Below are 22,356 nucleotides of genomic sequence, written 5' to 3' on the forward strand. Positions count from 1 at the left end.
CGACGTTATGAGTGTTGAGCATCCCAGGTGCCCCAGCGTGTATGGGGGTGTAGCACAGTCCACGCAACCTTCATACAACATGCAGTTCCCTAATGGGCTGGATGGCTGCAGTGATAGGGAATACATCCATCTTGAGGCAGCTCAGCATTTCTAGTTGTTAGAGGGCTCCTTATGTTTCTATGGAAACTGCTTCGTTGAGAGTGCAGTAGTTCTGTGCTAATTCAGCTGCTTATTACCACTCCAAAGAATGCTTAAGGTGCTTCCGTATGAGAGCAAACCAGACACTTAAAGTCAAGGTGTGCCGGCTGCCTTCTCTGTAAAGGAGATGCTGAGGTGGGCTTTGCAGCAAAATAAGTTTGTTCAGAGTAACTGCTATGCTAAAGGCAGGGTGAGGGAGGCAGCAGAATTGGGCAGCTTCAGATTGTGATGTTGATCCACCAAGATCTGTGTCAATTCGATGGAGAGTTCTGGAGAAACAATGTCCCCAGAGCAAGTGTTTGGCACAGCAGTTTATACGCTGCTTGGGACACCCGTGTCTAATAGAGTGCCTACGTTTGAGTCCTGGCTCTGATCCTGACTCCAGCTTTCTGCTAATCTCTACCCTTGGAGGTAGCAGTGAAAGCTCAAGTACTTGGGTCCCTGTCACTCACGCAGGGAGACCTGGATCGAGTTCCAAGCCCATGGCTTTGGCCTGGCCCAATTCTATCTGTTGGTATTTGGGGAGTGAAAGAGTGGATAGTATCTCTCTCCTCCTCTCCCCCCCCCCATTCCATCCCTAAAATAATAAAATGCATTTCTTAGAACAAATAAAAGATTGATACTTGGAGGAGCCCCACAATGGGCAGGACCGTCCAGATCCTGCCACTGGTGCCACGCGAGATCACTAGCTGGGCGGGCTCAGAAACAGATGGCCTCTGATCAAACACTGAAGCCAGTGGTGGCGTTGTGGTGTAGCTGGCAAAGCCACCGCCTGTGACACCAGCATCCTGTTTCTGAGCCAGCTCCCTGCTAATGGCCCAGGAAGAGCAGCTGACAATGGCCCAAGTGCCTGGGCCCCTGCTAGCTCCTGGCTCTACCCTGGCTATTGCGGCCACTTGGAAAGTGAACCAGCAGATGTGAAATCTCACTTTCCATCTCTGCAAATCTGACTTTCAAATCAGAAAGAAACCAAAAACAAAACACTGAAGCAGACTCAGAGGATTAACAACTGGAGGGTGTCAGCTTCCTGCATACCTTGCCACTGGGCCAGCAAGTTATTTGTATTTCTGTGTGTGTTGTGATTTTTCTATTTTCATTTTTTAAATTTGGAAATTGCAGAGATAAAGAGATCTTCCATCCTCTGGTTCATGTCCAAAGACCTGCAACAGCCAGGGATGGATCAGGGTGAAGCCAGGAGCCAGGAACTCCATTTGGGTCTTCCACATGGGTGGGAGGTACCCAAGTCCTTGGGCCATCTTCCATTGTCTCTCCAGGCATAAGAGTAGGGAGCTGGTGCAGCGTGGAGGAGTCAGGACCTGAAATAGGTACTCTGTCACGGGATGCCGGCTCCCCAAGCGGGGACTGGACTGCTGCACCACATGTCCACTGTGAGTTATTTCTTAAATGGAGATCTGAGAAGTGCACCCCTCTGATGGCCACACAGGGTAATAAGCTAAAAGTTCAGGGCACAAAGTATGGGTCACCTGCTCAATGACTTTGGACAGGCCACTTAAGCTCTGTGCCTCACATTTACCAGTTTCCATATAGGAGTAATATTAATTTCCAAGGGTTGTTTGGAGGATGAAAACGACCAATATAACTAAAGTGCTTGGCAGAGTGCCTAGAAAGTGGAATGTATTCAATAGACAATCTCTCCATCCATCCACCCACCCACCACCCATTCATCCATCCATTAATGTTTTGCTAGCTTCTACTCCAAGATCCACATGTACAACTCAAAATAATTACCCTATTTCTTTGAATTTATAGTACAGTTTAAAATCCATCACTATCTTTTTGAAACATTTTGACCTTGATCAAAAATCGTGAGTAGCCTTCCTTTTGCTTCATTCACCCTCACTCTCTCTCTTTCTCACACACACACACTCTTGTGTGCATGTTTCTGAATACTACACTACCCCAAATATGGATCTGCCAACTCAAAGCAGAAAAAGCCCACTACTTCCTTTGTCCTAGGCCTCATTCTTTGACTAATGCATCCTAATTATGAACAACATTATTGGACACTTTTGTTGAGCTGATATTGCTGTTTCTTTTGAAAACAGTCAATTTCTGATGGTGTGTCATTCATCTCACTCTTGTGCAATCTGATTTTGGGACCCAAGCAAAGGTGCTTTACATCTTCTTCTGTTATGAGTTACTACACAAGGGGACTTCAACAAGTTCATGTAGGGGCCAGTGTTGTGACACGGCCGGTTAAGCCATGGCTTACAATGCTGGCATCCCATATCAGAGTGTCAGTTCCAGTCCCAGCTGCTCTGCTTCTGATCCAGCTGCCTATTAATATGCCTAGGAAGGCAGTGGAAGTTGGCCCAGGTACTTGTGCCCCTGCCACCCATGTAGGAGGCCAGCCTGGCTGAGAGTTGGCTGTAGTATGTATTTGGGGGAGTGAATCAGGGGATGGAAGCTCTATCTTTCTGCTTCTCTGCCTTTCAAACAAATACCTGTCCATATGTATGTGTGTATATATATATATATATTTATATATTAGTTTTATGCCATCTTTGACTTTTAAAATTTATATGAAGGAAAAAATCCCATGTATTTCACATATACAGTTTTAATATTTTTAAAAGCTCATAGACAATGGAATGAAAAGATAAAGTTAACTATTTGTCAGAGGAAAAGTGAATGATGCTGACAATAACCAGAAAGACAAAGATACCTGAAAGGGGGCTCTGATTAAGTCTAGACAATTACTAAATTGGCTTTTAAAAAAGGAAAAAGGAAAAAATAGGTCACCAAGTCAAGGAACTAATTCCAGAGCAATCCTAAAATCTGATTCCAATGCCTATAAAGTCCAAAGTTTGGTGCTTATCTTATGGAAATTTCAAGCCAGCCTGTCCCCAGAATGGGGTGGGAGGTTGGGCACCCCTGTTGGTCAGACATGCCATGTCGTCATCTATGAGAGGATAATACAAAACCTTGAAGCCATGGAGAAAAGACATTTGAACCAATATATTTAGGACTCAAATGGGAAGATTTTGTTTTTAAAATAGCTCTTATAGATGCCTTTGTTTAGAAACATAAAAACATATGACTTGGTTTATATCAAACCTAATCTTTATCATCAGATACATAAAAACTCAGGGAAATGTGGCCATAATGGAGGAAGTTTTTTTTCTTGACCTTGTCAAACCAGATTTTCTCTCTAAAGCCCAGAAAAACTGATTAGCTCAGTACCTTGGTACTCAAATTGTGGTCCCTGGACTGAAGGAGTTCAAAAATGCATATTCTCAGGGCTGGCACTGTGGCTTATCAGGTAAAGCCACCGCCTGCAGTGCCAGCATCCCATGTGGGTGCCAGTTCGAGTCCTAGCTGTTCCACTTCTGATCCAGCTCTCTGCTATGGCCTGGGAAAGCAGAAGATGGCCCAAGTCCTTGGACCCCTGCACCCACAATGGAGACCCAGAAGAAGCTCCTCGCTTTGGATCATCACAGCTCTGGCTGTTGAGCCATCTGGGGAGTGAACCAGTGGATGGAAGATGTCTCTCCATCTCTCTCTCCCTCCCCCCACCCCTCCCCTCTGCCTTTGCCTTTCAAATAAAATAAAGCTTTTTTTAAAAATATAGACTCTCAGGTCCTGCACTTTAGTAAGAGTCCCTGGTGATTTGGATGCACCTTGAGGCATGGGTGTGCCTGCTGTTGCACATGCTGCATAGTTAGCTCTGATAGGTTTATGTCTGAATAAACCATCTGCATATTCAGATTCTCCTCAGAGAGGTATATGAAGTCTTCTCAGAATACAATGTATAGGAACCTCAGGGAAAGTGGGGAGGATAAATGCGCACACTGACACCTAAGTGCACAACAATAACTCTTTCAAGATACTGAAAAGTGGGCTAGCATTGTAGCCTGCAATGTTGGTGTCTCTAATGAGTGTTAGTTTGAGTCCTGGCTGCTCCATTTCTAATCCAGCTCCTTGTTAATGTGCCTGGGTAGTTGCAGAAGATGGCCCAAGTACTTGGGCACCTGCACCCATATCGGAGACCCTGATGGAGTTCCTGACTTCTGGCTTTGGCCTGGCCCAGTCCTGGCTAGTGCAGTCATTTGGGGTAAACCAGTGTATGAAGATACCAAAGTGCACTATCACTGAAAGAGTGAGCTAGCAGGACTGCTCCAAGGGTTGGCCAATCCAGGGAGTCAACAGGGCTTGAACAGAGAGTCTGTGGAAGAGTTACAAGATGATCAGTGGGATCGAATCTTTACACTTTTAGTTTGTAATGGAAGATAAGCGAAATGCCACAGTGGCAAAACTGAGAACATTCTCTCTCATGCTACCCAACTAGGAAATAGAAACGTTTTTCTGCTCACAGGTGTTTTCACTTACTGAACACTTGCTATCACAACAGCAAAGGATTATAATGCAGGGGAGCATGATCAGACTGTCCCTCACATGGTCTGAGCTTGTGTCCTGGCTCCAACACTTGCTAGTCTTGTTACCATTCTGCAGCAACAATTGCTTTTGCAACAATGGGACCTAAAGCAGTCACCTTGCCTTCAAGAGTTGTGTAGGCTACATCAGCGGACATAACTGTTAGATTTTTCTCTTCTGTGAAACCACAAGAGATTTAAGTAGATGGAGAAGCAACTTCAGCCTAGTTTGTGAGTCATGCTTTTTCCATGAATTAAAATGTCATTTAGGATTCCAGAGGACACATGCAGGATTCTTTGAGTTACAATTCAAGATTCCTCTTCGAGACCAATCACCCACACCTCATTCTTACCCACTTTCCCCAGAAGATACCTATGGACGTTTATATTACAAATGAGCTGTAGCTTTTCAAGGGGGCATTTTACTTTTTTGTCATCATTTTCTTTCAATCATACATTTGTTAAACAGCTCTATTGAGGTATACACAATACACAAAAAATTGCACATATTTAACCTATACAACTGGATGATTTTGGACCAACATATGCAGCTACTCTGTACTTCTCACTATCATTTTCATCTTGACTGAGCTGCTTTCAACAGCCTATTGTTTTAAACACAATGGTTTCAAGACCTATAGCTGCCTAGAAGTCATCCCCCTACCCCTGCCCTGAGATGAGATTCATATTTCAAGTGAATTGAATCCCACACAAGTCTACACTGTGTCCACCCGACTGTTACCTGTCAGGGCGGTGATTCCCCAGGAGACTGCTAGGTGGCAGCATTACTTGCAGAACTGTGCGGAAGGAAAAGTTTTGTGCCTAGGACAAGAGGGCTGGGGTACCTATTACTTCAGCATTTGAGTCATTTATTTGATTCCCTTTACAGCTCTTTAAAAAAATACTGTGAAGTTTGAGAATTTTTTTGATCAGGCTGTAACGTTAATGAAAGAGGGGAGAAAACCCCCTAAAAGTCTGAAGAAATCCAACCAATTCTGGACTAGGTTCAACTTCATGGCCCTGAGGTTGCAAAACCAGATTGCACACCAGCTCTCTGGCACGCAGTCACAGCAGGCCCCTGCAGCCTCTCCCTTTAGTATCTGCCAGTCCTCAGACCTCAGGTGCCTCCCAGGTTGTCTCACCGAGGTGCTTAGCTTCCTTTGCCAGTTCCTCCTCTTCTCCCAAGCAATCACCAAGCCCCTTACCCTGTGCATTCTCCATAGGTAAGCTCGTCTCCGCCTGGGCCTTCAGAGTCACATGTGTGTGCATGCAATCTGGCATCTGATAGCCTACTGACTGGGCATTTCTTCTAAATACATACAATGCATTGTATCCCAAGACTGAACTTGGTTTCTTCAAAGTCTGCTCAACTGCCAGTATGCCCAGGCTTGGTCAGTGACCATCATTCACCCAGTTGCTCAAAACCCCGCTCAGAAGCCAGGAACTAATCTTTCACTTTTTCATCCCCTTTAATCCTCCTATCTTTCTGGTCTCCAAGCTTTGGCACTTTTCATCTCTTAATCTTAACTTTTTTCATGCCTTTCCAGTTTCATTACCACTTTCTATTCCTAGCCACCACTGTCTTTTTCCTTGTAAAGATCTTTTTTTTGGGGATATGTTTTAATCACAAATTTCTGGGGTCCAATGTTTTGGTACATGTAATTAGTATCTATATAGTATCTATATCCAATATTTAGCATTTGTGGGGAAACATTCAGAATTAATCACAGTGAGACATCATCTCATTCAGCGTGGCTATTACCAGAATGACCAAAGATAACAAGTACTGGTGAGGTTGGGGAGAAAAGCGAACTCTTACATGCTGTTGGTGGGAATGTAAATTAGTGTTAAGGAAAACAGTATGGAATTTACTCAATTAATAATAGAACTACCATATGAGCCAGCATTTCCACTGCTGGGTATGTAGCTAAAGGAAATGAAATCATTATATAAAAGATACGTTCATTGCAGCATTAATCAGAACAGCCAAGACACAGAATCAACCTAGGTGTCCATCGATGAATGAAGGGATAAAGAAAATGTGGTATGCAGATAAAAGGTTTAAAAAAGTTTGTGGAAAACATTCATTAGCTCCCAATTCCATTTTCTGTGAACAATTTCAGGCACCCTCACCCCCAGAGGAATACCATTCAGCCATAAAAAGATGAAACCTGTCATTTGCACCATTGCCTTTCATTGGAACAACTACAATAGCTCGGTAACTACCCTCCCAGGCCCCCTCTAATCCATTTTACTCGTGACAACCAGAGCCATCTTCCTAAAACACAAAGCCTATTATGTCATTGTTCAGCTTTGAAGGCTTCCACGGTCCTTGTGTGGATCAGTCCTTCCACAGATCCTGCCTTCACTCCAACTTGGTCTGGCCTCACCTCTTGTCTCCACCCCAGTTTTCAGATACAAATGGTCCTCAATGTTTGTTTCAAAGTAATTCCTCTGCCTTCCACTAGGGGCCTGAACTTCACAGGTCGAGCATCTTCAGGAGACTGCAAATTTCATGTTCCAAAGGAATATTTCTATCCTCATCAGCAGAACCCAGACACTGTAAATATCTTTCCTAGTCTACTCCTAAGGCCTCACCTCCATTTATCCTTAATAGCAGCACGGTGTGGCTGGGCTAGAAATGGAACATGCTTAGTGCTGGGCAATCCCTCACTTTCCTCCTGTGTAGAATGTGTTCCCTATAGAGTCTCAACTGGCTGGTGTATAATGAAGAAACCACTTTCCCCGATAACCTCCAACTCCACAATATTACATCCACTTTTCCTGCTGGTTAGTATCTCATTTGAGGCACCTTCTAGGTGTTTTTTTTTTAAACATCTTTTTGACGCTTTGTTATTTGAATAATCTTAAGCTGTGTTTATTGAATACATTTTTTATATCTGTATGATTCAAAGCTCTTCTACCTTCAATATAAATGAAAGTTTTGATTCTAGAGGCTTGGAATGGGTGAGATAAACACTGTCTGGTAGTTCTACATCTCACTTTCTTTCCCCCAGACCCATGCTACTGACAGAGAAGAGTGAAGGTGATGGCATGGTTGCCTTCCATGTCAAGGTGGAACTGTCACTCACCTCTGCTTCTTGACTAACACCACAGATGCTGGCTGTGTGGCAGGGCTCCTTGGTTCACTGAAAACTACTAGAGCGGATGTCACTCTGCAGACTCCTCCTACTCTCCTGAGTCCCTTATACAGGGACTTGCTCTCCAGCCACCTATTGCTGGGATCCCCCTCCCTGTGTGCTCCCCCTTAGTACAGACAAGCCTGGCCACTGTGCAGTGCCCACTTGGCCCACAGATGACTGAAGAGCGCTGCTCGACAGTAGAAAAGCATGTGGCTTCACTGATGCTTTTCTTAGTTCCTAATCTCCCTGTTTCCCTTTCTGAGCTCCAGCATCATCAAGCATGTTCCCAATGCAGTGACTTGTCAAACTTCAGAAGAGAAACAAGAGGGAGGGGCTTCTTTAGGTACTTGTAAATCTTCCAAAGTCCTCTCATCTCTCCTAATCTCCCTGTTGTATGAGGGGTCTTAAGAATTCCATGGAAAAATGAAATGAAATATTTTGGGCACAAGAAAATTGAACTTGTACATTGCTTTTACCATAGTATGACTTTCCATAAGTTTTTTATTTTTATTAATATGAAGAACAAATTTCAACTATTTATAGATACAATTCTAAGAAATGCCCATACTTCCCTTCCCCTTCCTCCCTCCTTTAATCTCCTCTCCTTCCTTCCTTTTTTTTTTTTTTTTTTGACAGGCAGAGTGGACAGTGAGAGAGAGAGAGAAAGGTCTTCCTTTGCCGTTGGTTCACCCTCCAATGGCCGCCGCAGTAGCGCGCTGCGGCCGGCGCACCGCGCTGATCTGATGGCAGGAGCCAGGTGCTTCTCTTGGTCTCCCATGGGGTGCAGGGCCCAAGGACTTGGGCCATCCTCCACTGCACTCCCTGGCCACAGCAGAGAGCTGGCCTGGAAGAGGGGCAACCGGGACAGGATCGGTGCCCCGACCGGGACTAGAACCCGGTGTGCCGGTGCCACAAGGCGGAGGATTAGCCTAGTGAGCCACGGCGCTGGCCTTTCTCTTTAATTTTTTAAGATTTATTTGAAAGAGAAACAGAGGCAGGGGTGGGGTCTTCCATCTGCTGGTTCACTCCTCAGATGGTTACAATTGCCGGAGCTAAGTCAATCCAAAGCCAGGAGCTTCTTCCAGGTCTCCCATGAGGGTGCAGGGGCCCAAGGACTTGGGCCATCTTTTGCTGCTTTCCCAGGCCATAGCAGAAAGCTGGATCAGAAGTGGAGCAGCTGGGACTTGAACCGGTACCCATATGGGATGCCAGCACTGCAGGCAGCAGTTCTACCTGCTATGCCACAGCACTGGCCCCTCTTTAATTTTTACAATAATATAATTTCAATTTACTTTATAATCACAGGCTTAACCCACTACTGGGCATAATTTAACAAGTAAAAATGGATGCAACTGGAGATTATGCTTAGCGAAATAAGCCTGTCCCAAAAAAGACAAATATCATAGGTTTTATCTGATATAGGGTACTTAATATAGGATATAAATAAAATCCAATGAGAATCAAACTGACATATTGTGATTTGATAATTGCTTTCAGCCCTTGTCTGTATTCATGTGGAACAATAGTCTTTCCATAAACTTTGAAATCCCCATATATTGACCTGGGAACCAGTGGTGGACAGGTGCTTTCTGCTAGCCCTGCAGGAAGGTGGTTGGCTTTGGTGCCTGGATATAGAATGAACAGCGAACAGAGCCTTTGGGCTGCGCATCCAACATCCATTTCTGCACTCACGCTTTTCTAATAGAATGTTATTTAATTTGAATATTCAACAAAGTCACATGTTTCAGATGAGGCTCTTCCAAGAACCCGATGGGGGAAATCCTCATTGTTTTAAGCCAACTGCAAGAATTATACTTTTCTAAGGAATCAGGGTCTGAGAAAGAATTTGACTCTTATATCTGAGATGGTGTGAGAAGTGGCCTCTTCCTGCTCTGAACATTGTCTTCAGGCTAGATCCACACATGATGTAAGACAGTTGCAGCAATCCCAGGTGTCGTGTCCGATCTGATAACGCCGACACATGTGGAGATTTCCTGCTAAAATAATGCAGAAAGTCTTGTTCTCTTATAATTTATTACATTCTATTTTTAATTTGGGGGGTCATCTATTTTAATATCAATAAATGGCTATGTCCATTTACATTGAACATTACATTACCAACAGCGTTAGGTATTCCTCCCTCATTTTTAAAAATAATTATCTATTTGAAAGGCAGATTGAGAGAGAGAGAATCATCCATCCATTGGTTCTCTCCCAAAATGGCCACAACAACCAGGGCTAGGTCAGGCCAGAGCCAGGAGCTTCAGCTGGGTCTCCCACTTGGGTGCAGGGGCCCAAGCACTTGAGTCACCTTCTGCTGCTTTCCCAGGCACATTAGCAGGAAGCTGGATCAGAAGTAGAGCAGGTGGGACCTGAACTGGACCCATGAGAGACGCTGGCACCGCAGGTGGTGGCTTAAACTGCTGCACTACAACTCTGGCCCCAAAGTGTTCCCTGTTCTCCACACCTTTGCCAACGGGTATCTTCATCTTTGATAATTATTCTAACAGGTGTGAATCAATATAGAAATGGTCTTACTATTTGAGATGAACATTTTCTTTACTATGTAAGCTATTTGAAATGCATTTTTGGTTACTTAAAACAATCAAGTGAATGGACATACTTCTTGCATGTTTTGTTAACTTTGGATCTCAGCACACTTCCAGGACAATAGGAAGAATATCATAGTCTTTCCCTAAAGTTACTTATTTGAAATGTGGGTGGGTGGGTGGGGGAGGAAGTGGGGCAAAAGAAGTGTTCTATTTTCTGGTTCTCTCCCACAAATGCCCACAATACCTGAGGCTGGACTAGGCCAAAGCCAGGAGCCAGGAACTCTATCTGGGTCTCCCAGATGAGTGGTAGGGGCCCATGTACTTGGAACACCATCTGATGCCTCCCAGGGTGTGCAGGAGCAGGAAGCTGGGTAGGAAACAGATGGGACTCAGTCCTAGGCACTCCGATACAGGACGTGGGCATTGCCACAGTGGCTTAAGTGTTGTGCCACATGCCCACCCATCACTGTCCTTCCTGTTATACTGCCTTCTACCCATCCCAAGGGTACACAAAGGGAATTTTTGTATTTGCACAAAGTGAGGAACAAATTTTTGAGTATAGTAAGAACAAGAGGGAGTATCCTGGATTAGTTGATTCTCCTTTTTTTTTAAATTTATTGGAAAGTCAGAGTTACACAGAGAGGAGAGGCAGAGAGAGAGAGAGAGAGAGAGATCATCCATCCACTGGTTCACTCCCCAATTGGCCACAACGGTTGGAGCTTCTTCCGGGTCTCCCAAGTAGGTGCAGGGGCCCAAGGACTTGGGCCATCTTCTTCTGCTTTCTCAGGCCATAGCAAAGAGCTGGTTTGGAAGTAGAGCAGCTGGGTCTTGAATTGCACCCATATGGGATGCTGGCACCGCAGGCCAGGGCGTTAACCTGCTGCACCACAGCACCGATTCTCCATTTCTACCCGATTTCCAGGACTGAGATCACGGGGAGAGGCAGTCACATACTGAATTGAGGAGCTTCTGTATAGCATCTCTGGGCACAAGTATGCAGGCTGAAACTCAGCGATGTCCTCAGCCACAGGATGGAAAACGGGGTGGGGGGGCATTTTCCACTGTTTTTCTGCAAATAAGATATGGCTCCAAGACTGCGAAGTCTCAGAGCAGCATCTTCAGAGAAGGCCCTGGAATTTCAGCCACGATGCACCTTGACAAGGAGACCAGAGAGAAAAGCACCGTCTTGTTGCCCATTTTGCAGAAATCAATGGGGCAGTCTTTGAGGGTGCCAGGCAGAGGCTGTACAGGAAGGAGGCAAAGTTATGGAAGTGGAGTACTAACACCTGCGCCTGCATCTATGCTCGAAGCCTGTGGCTTTCACACTTTGGTGCTGCAGTCTCCTGTGGGTCATGAACAAATACTTTCCTCCTTCCTTTGTGGTTCAATTCTGTTTAGATCCATAGGCAAACTAAATTACAGTCACTGCTCTGTTCTTGCCTCCAAATGAGCAAACGTTGGAGTGTCTGTTATATGCCGGGTATTATGCAATGTACAAATAAAATGTGGTTCTTGCCCTGTGAAAGTCTGTTGCAAATTTAACACCTGTACTGCACAAAGTCTGGTTGTTGAATTCAACACACCCTGCTCCTGAGAGTAAAAGTGCAAACCAAGAATATTTTTCCTCAGGGTATCACAAGGTGGTAGCATTTTTCTAGGACAACATGTTCACTTAATTATAAAGCCTAGGTCTTAGAGAATTCAAAAACAGAAGCTGCCCATACTAGATTAAGTGAATGGAAGCTTGGGGTCATGTCTACTGACCTTCTCCCTGCTTCAGTGATGTGAAAAGGGACTTTATTGGATACAGCAACAAAAGATGTGCTGGTAAGTGTTTTATAACCGACTATCTGGAAAATAAGTTCTGCCTTCTGGCAATGGGCCAAGTATAGGATGTAAGGACTCCAGCCATGGCCAGTTGCAAGCTATCAGAGTGATGTCATCGGATGTGGAGTTGAGGAGGACTGACAACCTCTGGCCCTCACTGGGGTCAGCACCAGCATCCCACTGGGACTGCCCAGCTGCTGGTCAGCAGATGCAGATCAGCACGCTTGGGGTTTCAGGCGAAGTGTTTTCTTCTGTGTATTGATGTCCATCTTAGCAGAGGCCTGAGCAGGCTGTGCTGCTGTCTGTAAGTGGACGGCCAGAGGGAAGCTGTCAAGCTACGCCCGCCAGCTCTGATGACTGAGCTGGTAACAGACTGTTGATTCACCAGTGCAATCCCTGAGCAGAGCCTCGTCCCCATAGCTTTATTGCTGTGCTTGGGTGTAGGTGAGTCCGAGTGCTCCAATGACCTCTTGCTCCAGAGCAACGATGCTGCCCTGGCTTTGCCCTGGACCCAAGGCACCTCGAGGTGGCTGTGCACACCCAGGTGTCCAGCGCAGAGGGAGAGGCTGGGCTTCTATGAGTCTGAAGTCTGTTGTCTGAGCTCACCCCTCTCCTCCTCTTCATAACTCACTCTGGTATGCTCTGGAATTATGTATGCATGACTCAAGGTTAGATCTGACTCAAAATCCAGGGTTGTTTCAATGATGCTGGGAGCCTCCCGGCGTCTGCACTTACAGTGAAAATTGACAAGGGGCAGATGTGACTTCTGCAGGCAGAACAGCTTCATGTGCCATGACATGATAATCATGGCTTACAGCGTGGCTTCATCACCCAGCAGACACTTTCTTGGGCTCAGAGAGTGGCACCACCCTAGATAACTCCTGAGCCCAATGCACTCTGGGATGTATTCCTGATAACCATTAGACACACACTTGTCCTCTCCACACCCAAGCAGCCCTGTCTGTCCCCACCTCTGGGGTCTGTCCCCACCTCTGGGGAGGGTAGTGCCCTCCTTTCCCATCTGCTTATGATGGAGCCTTATGCCTAACCAAGACCACCACTGTGGTACAAGCTGCTCTGTACAGGATCAGTCTGGTCTTCAAGCACACTAAGATTCACTGGAATCAACAGGTCTAGATTTGAGAGCTCATTTTCTTTTAAAAAATGATTTGAAAGGTAGAGCTACAGACAGTGAGAGGGAGAGACAGAAAGGCCTTCCGTCCATTGGTTCACTCCCCAAATGGCTGCAATGGCCGGAGCTGCACTGATCTGAAACCAAGAGGCAGGAGCTTCTTCCCGGTCTCCTATGTGCGTACAGGGGCCCAAGAACCTGGACCTCCTTCTACTGCTTTCCCAGGCCACAGCAGAGAGCTGGATTGGAAGAGGAGTAGCCAGGACTAGAAACAGCACCCATATAGGATGCCAGCACCAGAGGCAGAGGATTAACCTATTGCGCTACCGTGCCAGCCTGAGCTCATTCTTAAATTGAGCACTTACACTCTGAGCTCCAAATTTTCTCATCCACAAGGAGGCTGTAATACTTGTCTACACAGGGATACTCTGAGATGTTATGTGTTTATAGAATGTAAAATGATTTTGAAATTTTTCATGATTTGAAAGGCAGAGAAGGGCAGAGAAGGGCAGAGAAGGGCAGAGAAGGGCAGAGAAGGGCAGAGAAGGGCAGAGAAGGGCAGAGAAGGGCAGAGAAGGGCAGAGAAGGGCAGAGAAGGGCAGAGAGATAAAGTCTTCCATCAACTGGTTCACTTCCCAGATGGCTGCAAATGGCCAGAGCTGTGATGATCCAAAGCCAGAAGCTTCCTCCCAATCTCCCACGTGGATGCAGGGTCCCAAGGACTTGGGCCATCTTCCTCTACTTTCCCAGGACATAGCAGAGAGCTGGATCAGTAGTGAAGCAGCTGGGACTTGAGCCAACGCCCACATGGGATGCCGGCACTGCATGCAGCAACTGTACCTGCTATGCCGCAGTGCCAGCCCCAATGATTTTGAAATTTAAGGTAGTTTTTCCCCCTCTCTCATTGCTCCATTTATGCAATTTCATTAACTTTCTTTCCCGAGGTCAACTTCCTCAAAGACTCATGAACTAATTGACTTTGCTTGGAAGGCCAGGTCTCTAGGGGTTGTCCATTCATTCACTGTTAGGGCTCCAGTGAGAAACCTAGGATTTTAATATGACACCCAGCAGAGACAGATGTGGGAGATGGTATGACGCCCTGATTATCTTTCTCATTGCGACTTGGAGGTGATTCTTCTCTTTCAAGACTATTAGCTTTTGTAGTTTTTAATGAGAAACTCATCAGCAAGTGATTCCTTGTAGCCACAATAAGGGAAATGGAGCAGGCTTTCAGTTTCTACAGATCTCCTGTGGTCAAGAATTCCTTACCTTGTTCATCAGAAGCAGTGGATAAAGGACAAGAGTTGGGGGGCCAGTGCTGTGGTGTAGCAGGTAATGCCACTGCCTGCAACGTTGGCATCCCATACAGGTGCCGATTCGAGTCCTGACTGCTTCACTTCCATCTAGCTCCTTGATAATGTGCCTAGGAAAGCAGTGGAAGATGGCCCAAGTGCTTGGGCCCCTGTTCCCACATGGGAGACCCGGATGAAGCTCCTGGCTTTGGCCTAGCCTACCCCTACTCTTTCAGCAATCTGGGGAGTGGACCAGAGGATGGAAGGTATCTCTTGGTCACCCCCCACCCATAACTGTGCCTTCCAAATGAGAGTATATATTTTTAAAGGAAAAGAGCTGCCCGAGACCACTGAAGTCCAAGGGACAATTGAAAAAGCAGAGCTTCAGAACACCTGTATACAAGCATGTATTCTTGCATCCACACCAGTATTAGAATAGATTACTGTACTCATACTATGGACTCATGATGTATGGCTGGTGTCATATTAGAAGTGTAGAAAGCATCATAATCCCCTGGAAAGCTTATTAAACATGCAACTTCCCTAGTCCAAACCCAGAAGTTCTGGTTCTGTAATTTGGACTCTGGAACCCACAGGTGTACAAGTGTCCCAAGTGGTCCTGATGTTGACAGGACCCAGGGCACACTTGGCACTGCCTTGCACTGGCTTCGCATCTGTGCCATTCATCACCATGTCCCTCATGTCATCAAGTGCCTGGCACTTGCTGTGCACAAAGTATCCACTGAGTGACAGACTTTGGAATCAGGACACTCAGATGTGAGAGCTCATTCTCCTGTAGCTGATCACTTAAACTCTTAAGTGATGCAAATTTTCTCACCTACACAGGATTCTAGGATGTCAGCAACAGAGATACAATAACACCCAAAACAAATCTACATTGGAGCAGAAAATAAGTGGATCATTACCATATGATCTGGCAATCCCACTTCTAGGTTCACAAAGGACTTGACATGAGTATGTTAAAGAGGTGTCTGCTCCCTCATGCTCATTGTGGCATTATTCACAGTAACTGTTGAGTAAAAGTAAGTGTACATCAACAAATGAATGGATAGATAGTTGTGGCATATGTACCCAATGGAATACTATTCAGCCTTAGAAAAGGAAATTTTGCCAATCGTGACCACATGGATGAAGTTGGAGGGTATTGTGCTAAGTGAAATGAGCCAGGTACAGAAAGAAATACCAGGTTTGTAAATATATTCATAGAAGTAGGGAGTAGAGTAATAGGTACCAGAGGCTGCAGGGAAGATGGAGAGGGAGATACTGGTCAAAGGGTACAAAGTTTCAGTTAGACAGGAAGAATTAATGATACATTTAACTTGGTCCAATCATCTTGAGTTGTGCATATGCAACATCACAATAGGCTCTGTAATTATATGAGTATAATCTGAATGTGTAAAAAATTTTAAAAAGACTGAAAGGACAATAGACAGCTTATGGAATCCATGGGAAGATTGCAAAAGCTGGGCCACACTAAGACCTTGCCATGGAGCAGTCTAGTTATGTCACAGACTTTGAATCACTCAAGATGCAAAGCTCCCAGTGAGAGCACTGAGCGAGCAGTCCTGGGTCTGGCAGGGCCCCATTTCAGCTCCCGCAGTAAAAATGGGGCCCTGCTGTTTTTCAAGATTCACACAACAGGAGCTTTCTCCAACACAAGAAGTTTTGAGTGTTGGGAAGTGAAATGTACGTTACATTATGGGGTCCAATTTAATGGACATATTCAGAGAAGCTAGTAATTGACCAACAAATGGCAGAGGTGTGACTTTGTCAGACCTTTCCTCTCTGCTATGCTAAGGTGAATGATAGGAGAAGGCAGCTTGTCTTACAAGGTGTGGAGTACTGCTTAACATGCCATCTCTGGTCACAAAGCACAATGACCAGGCCTCTGCTGGAACTTGCAGACAATCACCCATGTGCCAAACTCATTGGACTCTATCACAGGCCTCCCTCACAGGCCTCCCTCACAGAACTAGCGTGTGGCATCCTCCAGGAGAGGGGCTAACTCGTGGGTTACAGTCTGGCCAACAGACCTTATCATGCTGTTCACTGTTAAATACAGGAGCAGAAGAAGGAATTACAGTGCCATTTGTCTATGGTAAACCTGTTTGTTAGGCCTTTAAGAGGTGGGTCTATGATCAATACGTTGATACTATGGTGTTTTACTGAAACCTTATGCCATGTGATTCTGCTTAAAGTCATTTGTTACAAAAAGGAATGATACTTGCCATAGCTGAAACTAAGAGGAGTTCAGACTTCCCGTAAATTGCCGCTGTGAATCCCCCACAGCCACCGGCTTCTGTGAAGTGGGACGGTAACTGGAATAAGCACTTTTGACCTTGGCTCACATAGTGCTCTGTTTGAAGGGAAAGATTACTTTACCTTGGGGGCTGCTTTTCCCCAGTGGAAACAAGTCTCTAAAGACAGAAGAGAGGCTATCTAAAACAACTTTTCTGACAAGTAGTAGGTGGTTAGCAACTTTATATATAGATTTGCGATGCTATTCTCTTCTGAATTAAAAATATATCTTACCCTCTTCTCCTGGAGTGGCTCAGCACAAAGCTCTCTGACTACCTTGGGACTCCCCTGCTGGCTGTGATCAGTTGTCTGCTAATACCACAATCAAATATTTATAGAGCAATTATCTGGCCCATGCATGTTGGGCATATGTTAGATGTGAGTGTGGGGGATGTATTTGTAGGTATTTGGAAGAATAAGAAAATGCAAAGAGGTACTGTTCTGATGGAAGCACAGGCAGGGTACATTTGGGTGTTGTCTGTCAAACCGAATGAACCTCCTTCTCACTTCCTGTGTCTAGTTGATGGGGAAGGAATACTAGCCCACTTCAGCCAGCTGAACACATGAACACCCTTCAGTCTCTCCGTGACTCTGGGAAAGCACTCTCAAACCTGTGCCAGATGCCAAGAACTTGGTGTTCAGCCCTACTGGGGCCAGCACGCAAACCAGTAAAACTTCAGGAAGTTTCCTTCTCCTCATCAAACCAAGAACTTCCGTAAATTACCAAACGTGTATGTTGTATAACAATCTAGCTTTCCAGCCATATAAGCCTGGAATAGACACTTAAACTGAAAATAGAAGTGGCTCAGGGGAAATTGCTTCAGCCACAGGGGATGTGATTTTCATTTCTGGTAGCTGTAAAAGGGAACTTTGTAACCAAGTTTTCCTGGCTTTGGTTTACCTACTTAACTCCATTGAGTGCTTTTAACAGGAGGGCGCAGTGATTGCTATGACAATGTTGAGTTTCATTCTTGTTTATCTGCATCTAAGGAGGAGTTGTTGGGGGTAGTTATTCTATGCAGCTAATCCAGGAAAAGGCTTGGAAAAAGCGGATGCATGAGAATGGATCAAGTTAATGAGGACAGAGTCAGAGTCACATCATAGGCCAGAGATCAGAATGTTTGAAGAACAGAAAGCCAGCCAGGTAGTTTTGGAGAGAAACTTCCCTGATGACAGACACATGCCAATGACAAGTAAGAAAAGGTTAGAGTTTTTCAGTGTAATTCCAGTTTGCTCTTTTGGCTGGCACGAGCATCATCAGCCAAATGCAATCAATCAACCTGACTTAGCTGACTGCAGGAAGAAGCAGCACGGATCCCAACTCCCCACAACAGCGATTCTCAGGGGGGCAGTGGTTGTGGCACCAGAATCCCTGGGCATCCTAACCAATCTCCTTGTCCACCCACCCTAATCATAGTGGACCATTCTTCCCAACTGTAGTTTTATACCTTGTGTGTGTGGGGGTGGGGTGGGGTGGGGTGGGGTGGGGGATATGAAACAGAATGAAGTTCATATGCGAATTCACAATAGCTTTGATTGCTCACTATAACTTTTTCTATGATAGTAGAAATAAAGGGAACAACCCTTCTGGAAAATTCAGGTGGCTGTCATGGTATTTAGTGGAAGAGATAGTTTTTATGTATCCGTTGTAGGTTCAGGAAAGAAAAAATGAGATCATGCAAAGGAAGCAAGATAAAAATCTTTTGGACACAGATACTTGTGCCCTACATGTCCCAAAGGTATTTTTAAAGATTTATTTGAAAGTTACAGATAGAAGTAGAGACAGAGAGGGGTTTTCCATCCACTGGTTCACTCCCCAAAAGGCCACAATGACTGCAACTTAGCTGAGCTGGAGCCAGGAGCTTCTTCTGGCTCACCCACAGAGGTACAGGGGTCCAAGGACTTGGGCCATCCTCTGCTTTCCCATGAGCATTAGCAGGGAGCTGGATCAGAGGTGGAGCAGCTAGGACTCGAACCAGTGCCCACTGGGGATGCCAGTGCTGCAGGCCGGGGGTTTAACCCACTGCATTGGCCTGTCACATGCTCCACCTCCTACAAAAACAGGCCTTTAAGACAGTAGATGAGAACATGCATCTCTTGAAAGCAACAGACAAGGATACATTGGTGACTAATGCTGATCAGAGTTCAGAGTTCATGCCAGAGTTCAGAGTTCATGCCAGAGTTCAGAGTTCATGCACCCGTGACGGCTGCCTCTGCCATGCAGTTCTGCCACAATGAACAAAATTGTTCCTGGCTCAAGCCAGTCTACACACCATCATTCCCTTATGTCACCTTGTTTCCCAGTCCAAGGTACCAGGCAGTTTCGTGCTCATTGTCCTTAAAATGATCGCTTGATAAGGAGCATCAGAGAACCAAAGACAGAGACCTGGGCTTGAATGCTGGCTCTGTCGATTTGTTTCATGGCCTTGGGTGTGTAACCTGTTTAAGCCTTAGTTTTCCAATACTTGAAGTGATAGAGGTAGACATTGTGGTACAGGTTTAGCTGCCACTTCAAATGCCCATATTTCACAGAGTGCCTGGGATAGAGTGCTGGCTTCTCTGCTTCCAATCCAGCTTCCTGCTAATGCTCCTGGGAGTCAGATGATGGCCCAAGTACTTGGGTTCCTGCTACCCATGTGGGAAACCTGAATGGAGCTCCTGGCTTCAGGCTTGTCCAGCCCTAGCCATTGTGACCATCAGGGGAGTGAACCAGCAGATAGAAATCTCTCAGCAATGACTTGAACAGCCCTGTCCTGACTCTTGAACAGTTTTTTCTTCTTAATGGAGAACGGGACTGGGAATAGGAGAGGGAATAGGTGGTTCTGTGGAAGTGGAGGGATGGGAGGGTGGGTATGGTGGGAAGAATCACTATATTCTTAAAGTTGTACTAATGAAATTTGTAGTCATTAAATCAAAGATTTCTTTGGGAAAAAACCTGCATTTCAAGTAAGTCATAAAATAAAATGAAAGCCAATAGAGAACTAAAGATAAAGTAGGAGAAATATTTGAGGCAGGGCCCAACATACAGTGAGAAGTGACTCTATGGTGATTGTCAGCCTTTGTGAAGGATCCTGTTAAACTCATCTCTCTGCTTTTACCATCATTGTACCCACTACCTCCACCACCACTGCCTTCACCCCTAGGGTTTTTGTTTTGAAATGTGTCTCCTTAGCTTGGCTGTGAGCTGCTTGTGGGAAGTGAGCAAACATTCTGGCTTCCTGTTCGTCATACTGTACCTAGCACATTGTATGCACTCAGTGGCAGTTTGCCCCGTCTCCATGGCTGCCCTGACTGAATGAGCAGAGGGCATGGGGAGAAGGGAAGCTAGAGATCTTTGCAAATCGAGATGAATGCTCCCAGCTAGCGCCCTTTTCTTGTTCTGACGGCTGCAGCAAGACAGACACCAGACTTACCGGATTGTGTTCAGAGACCTGGTGACCAGTTAACCAACAGGAAGTCTGGGCAGGGAAGCTTCTTTCGAGTTTCAATACCAGCTCCCGAGTTAGCAGTGACTGAGCAGCAGCGGAGGCCCAGTGCGGTTACCCCTTCTCTGTCACTAGCTGAAGACGACAGAGTCCCCCCCCCCCCCCCCACACACACACACACCTCGCAGCACCTCCTACTACCACCGGCTCCACCATCTCTAGGCGGGAGCTGTGGTGTCAAGCTAGACTTCGCTTCCACCCAAGTTCTGATCGCCCTCTGGCTTCTTTGCTTCTCCGGACCTCAACCTTTGTGGTGCTACTATGCAGCAGTTATCCCCCAAAGTGCCCTAGGCCACCCCAGGCTTACATGAAGTAAATGTCTCAGCCCTTCACTTACAGTTTTTCCACTGAAGCCAGGAAAATCGAACTCCCTAGAAGTCTATCAAAAGATATTAGGTCCTCACTGCTGGAGACTCTGTACTGAACATGGTGACCAGCACTCCAGACACAGAGGCGATGACTACGTCTCTCACCCTCGGCACTTGCTTTTTTAATTAAAAGGTAAGTTTATGTGGTGCCAAAAAACGTTGAAGTCCATACATAGATTTTTCATTATATGTGTTTGCCATGAACTTTAAAGCTATTCTTAGAAAAATTTTAGTTAGCTTTTAGCAGTCAGTGTGGTTTGCAGATACAATTCTAAGGACACAATGATAGTCCCCCTCCTCTCCCTCCCTTTAGTTTTTGAAACATTTTAAATTTATACTAGTTAAAAGATTTAATACTTCATCGAATAAGAAGCTTAACAAGTAAGAAGGCCCTAGTTTAGTGGGAATATAGACAACGTCTATAAACAATTTCTTTTGCTTTTAAATTTTAGCTCCCACATATAAGGGGGAACACATGGTGTTTCTTTCTGGATCCAGCTTATTTCACTCAACACGATGTCCTCCAGTTGTGTCCATTCTGCTGCAAATGGTAGAATTTCATCCTTTATAGTGAATAGTATTCCATTGTGTATATATACCACTTTTTAATCCAAGCATCTGATGGACATTTTAGTTGATTCCATATTTTGGGTATTGTAAACAGCCCTGCTATGAACATGGTGGTGCAGGTGTCTTTGATACAATGTGTTCATGTCTTTTGAGTATATACCCAGTAGTGGGATTGCTGGATCATATGGCCAGTCTGTTCCTAGTTTTTAGAAATCTTTTAATACAAATTTCATAGATGCAGCTTTTGGATTATAGCGGTTCTTCCCCCTACACCCGCCCTCCCACCCCATATCCTACATTCCCTCTCCCATCCCATTCTTCATTAAGATTCATTTAATTATCTTTATATACAGAAGACCAACTCTATACTAAGTAAAGATTTCAACAGTTTGCACCCACACAGACTCACAAAGTATAAAGTACTGTTTGAAGACAAGTTTTACTGTCCATTTGCATAGTACAACACATTAAAGACAGAGATCCTACATGGGGATTAAGTGCACAGTGATTCCTGTTGTTGACTTAACAAATTGACACTCTTGTTTATGGCACCAGTAATCACCCTCAGCTCTTGTCATGAGCCTGCCAAGGCTATGGAAGCCTCTCGAGTTCGCCAACTCCAATCTTATTTAGACAGGGCCATAATCAAAGTGGAAGTTCTCTCCTCCCTTCAGAGAAAGGTACCTCCTTTGATGGTCCAGTATTTCCACTGGGATCTCATTCACAGAGATCTTTCATTTAGGTCATGTTTTGCCACAGTGTCTTGGCTTTCCATGCCCGGGAAACTCTCATAGGCTTTTTAGCCAGATCCAAGTGCCTTAAAGGCTGATTCTGAGGCCAGAGTGCTATTTAGGGTATTTGCCATTCTGGCACTTGCTCTTACTTTCCCTCCTAGGCACAAAGGAATCCTGTATCATAGACTCATGCTGCCTGTTTTGTGAATTTCACTTACACTCATTCAGCAGACCTGGCAGGAGATACATAGTAAACAGGGCAAAACACCATAATGAACAGATTCAAATCAAACCTCAGCAAGGACAAATGGTCATGACAGCATCTTAGTTTTAAGATTAGCC

Source organism: Lepus europaeus, chromosome 8 (genome assembly GCF_033115175.1).
Source record: "Lepus europaeus isolate LE1 chromosome 8, mLepTim1.pri, whole genome shotgun sequence".
NCBI lineage: Eukaryota > Metazoa > Chordata > Mammalia > Lagomorpha > Leporidae > Lepus > Lepus europaeus.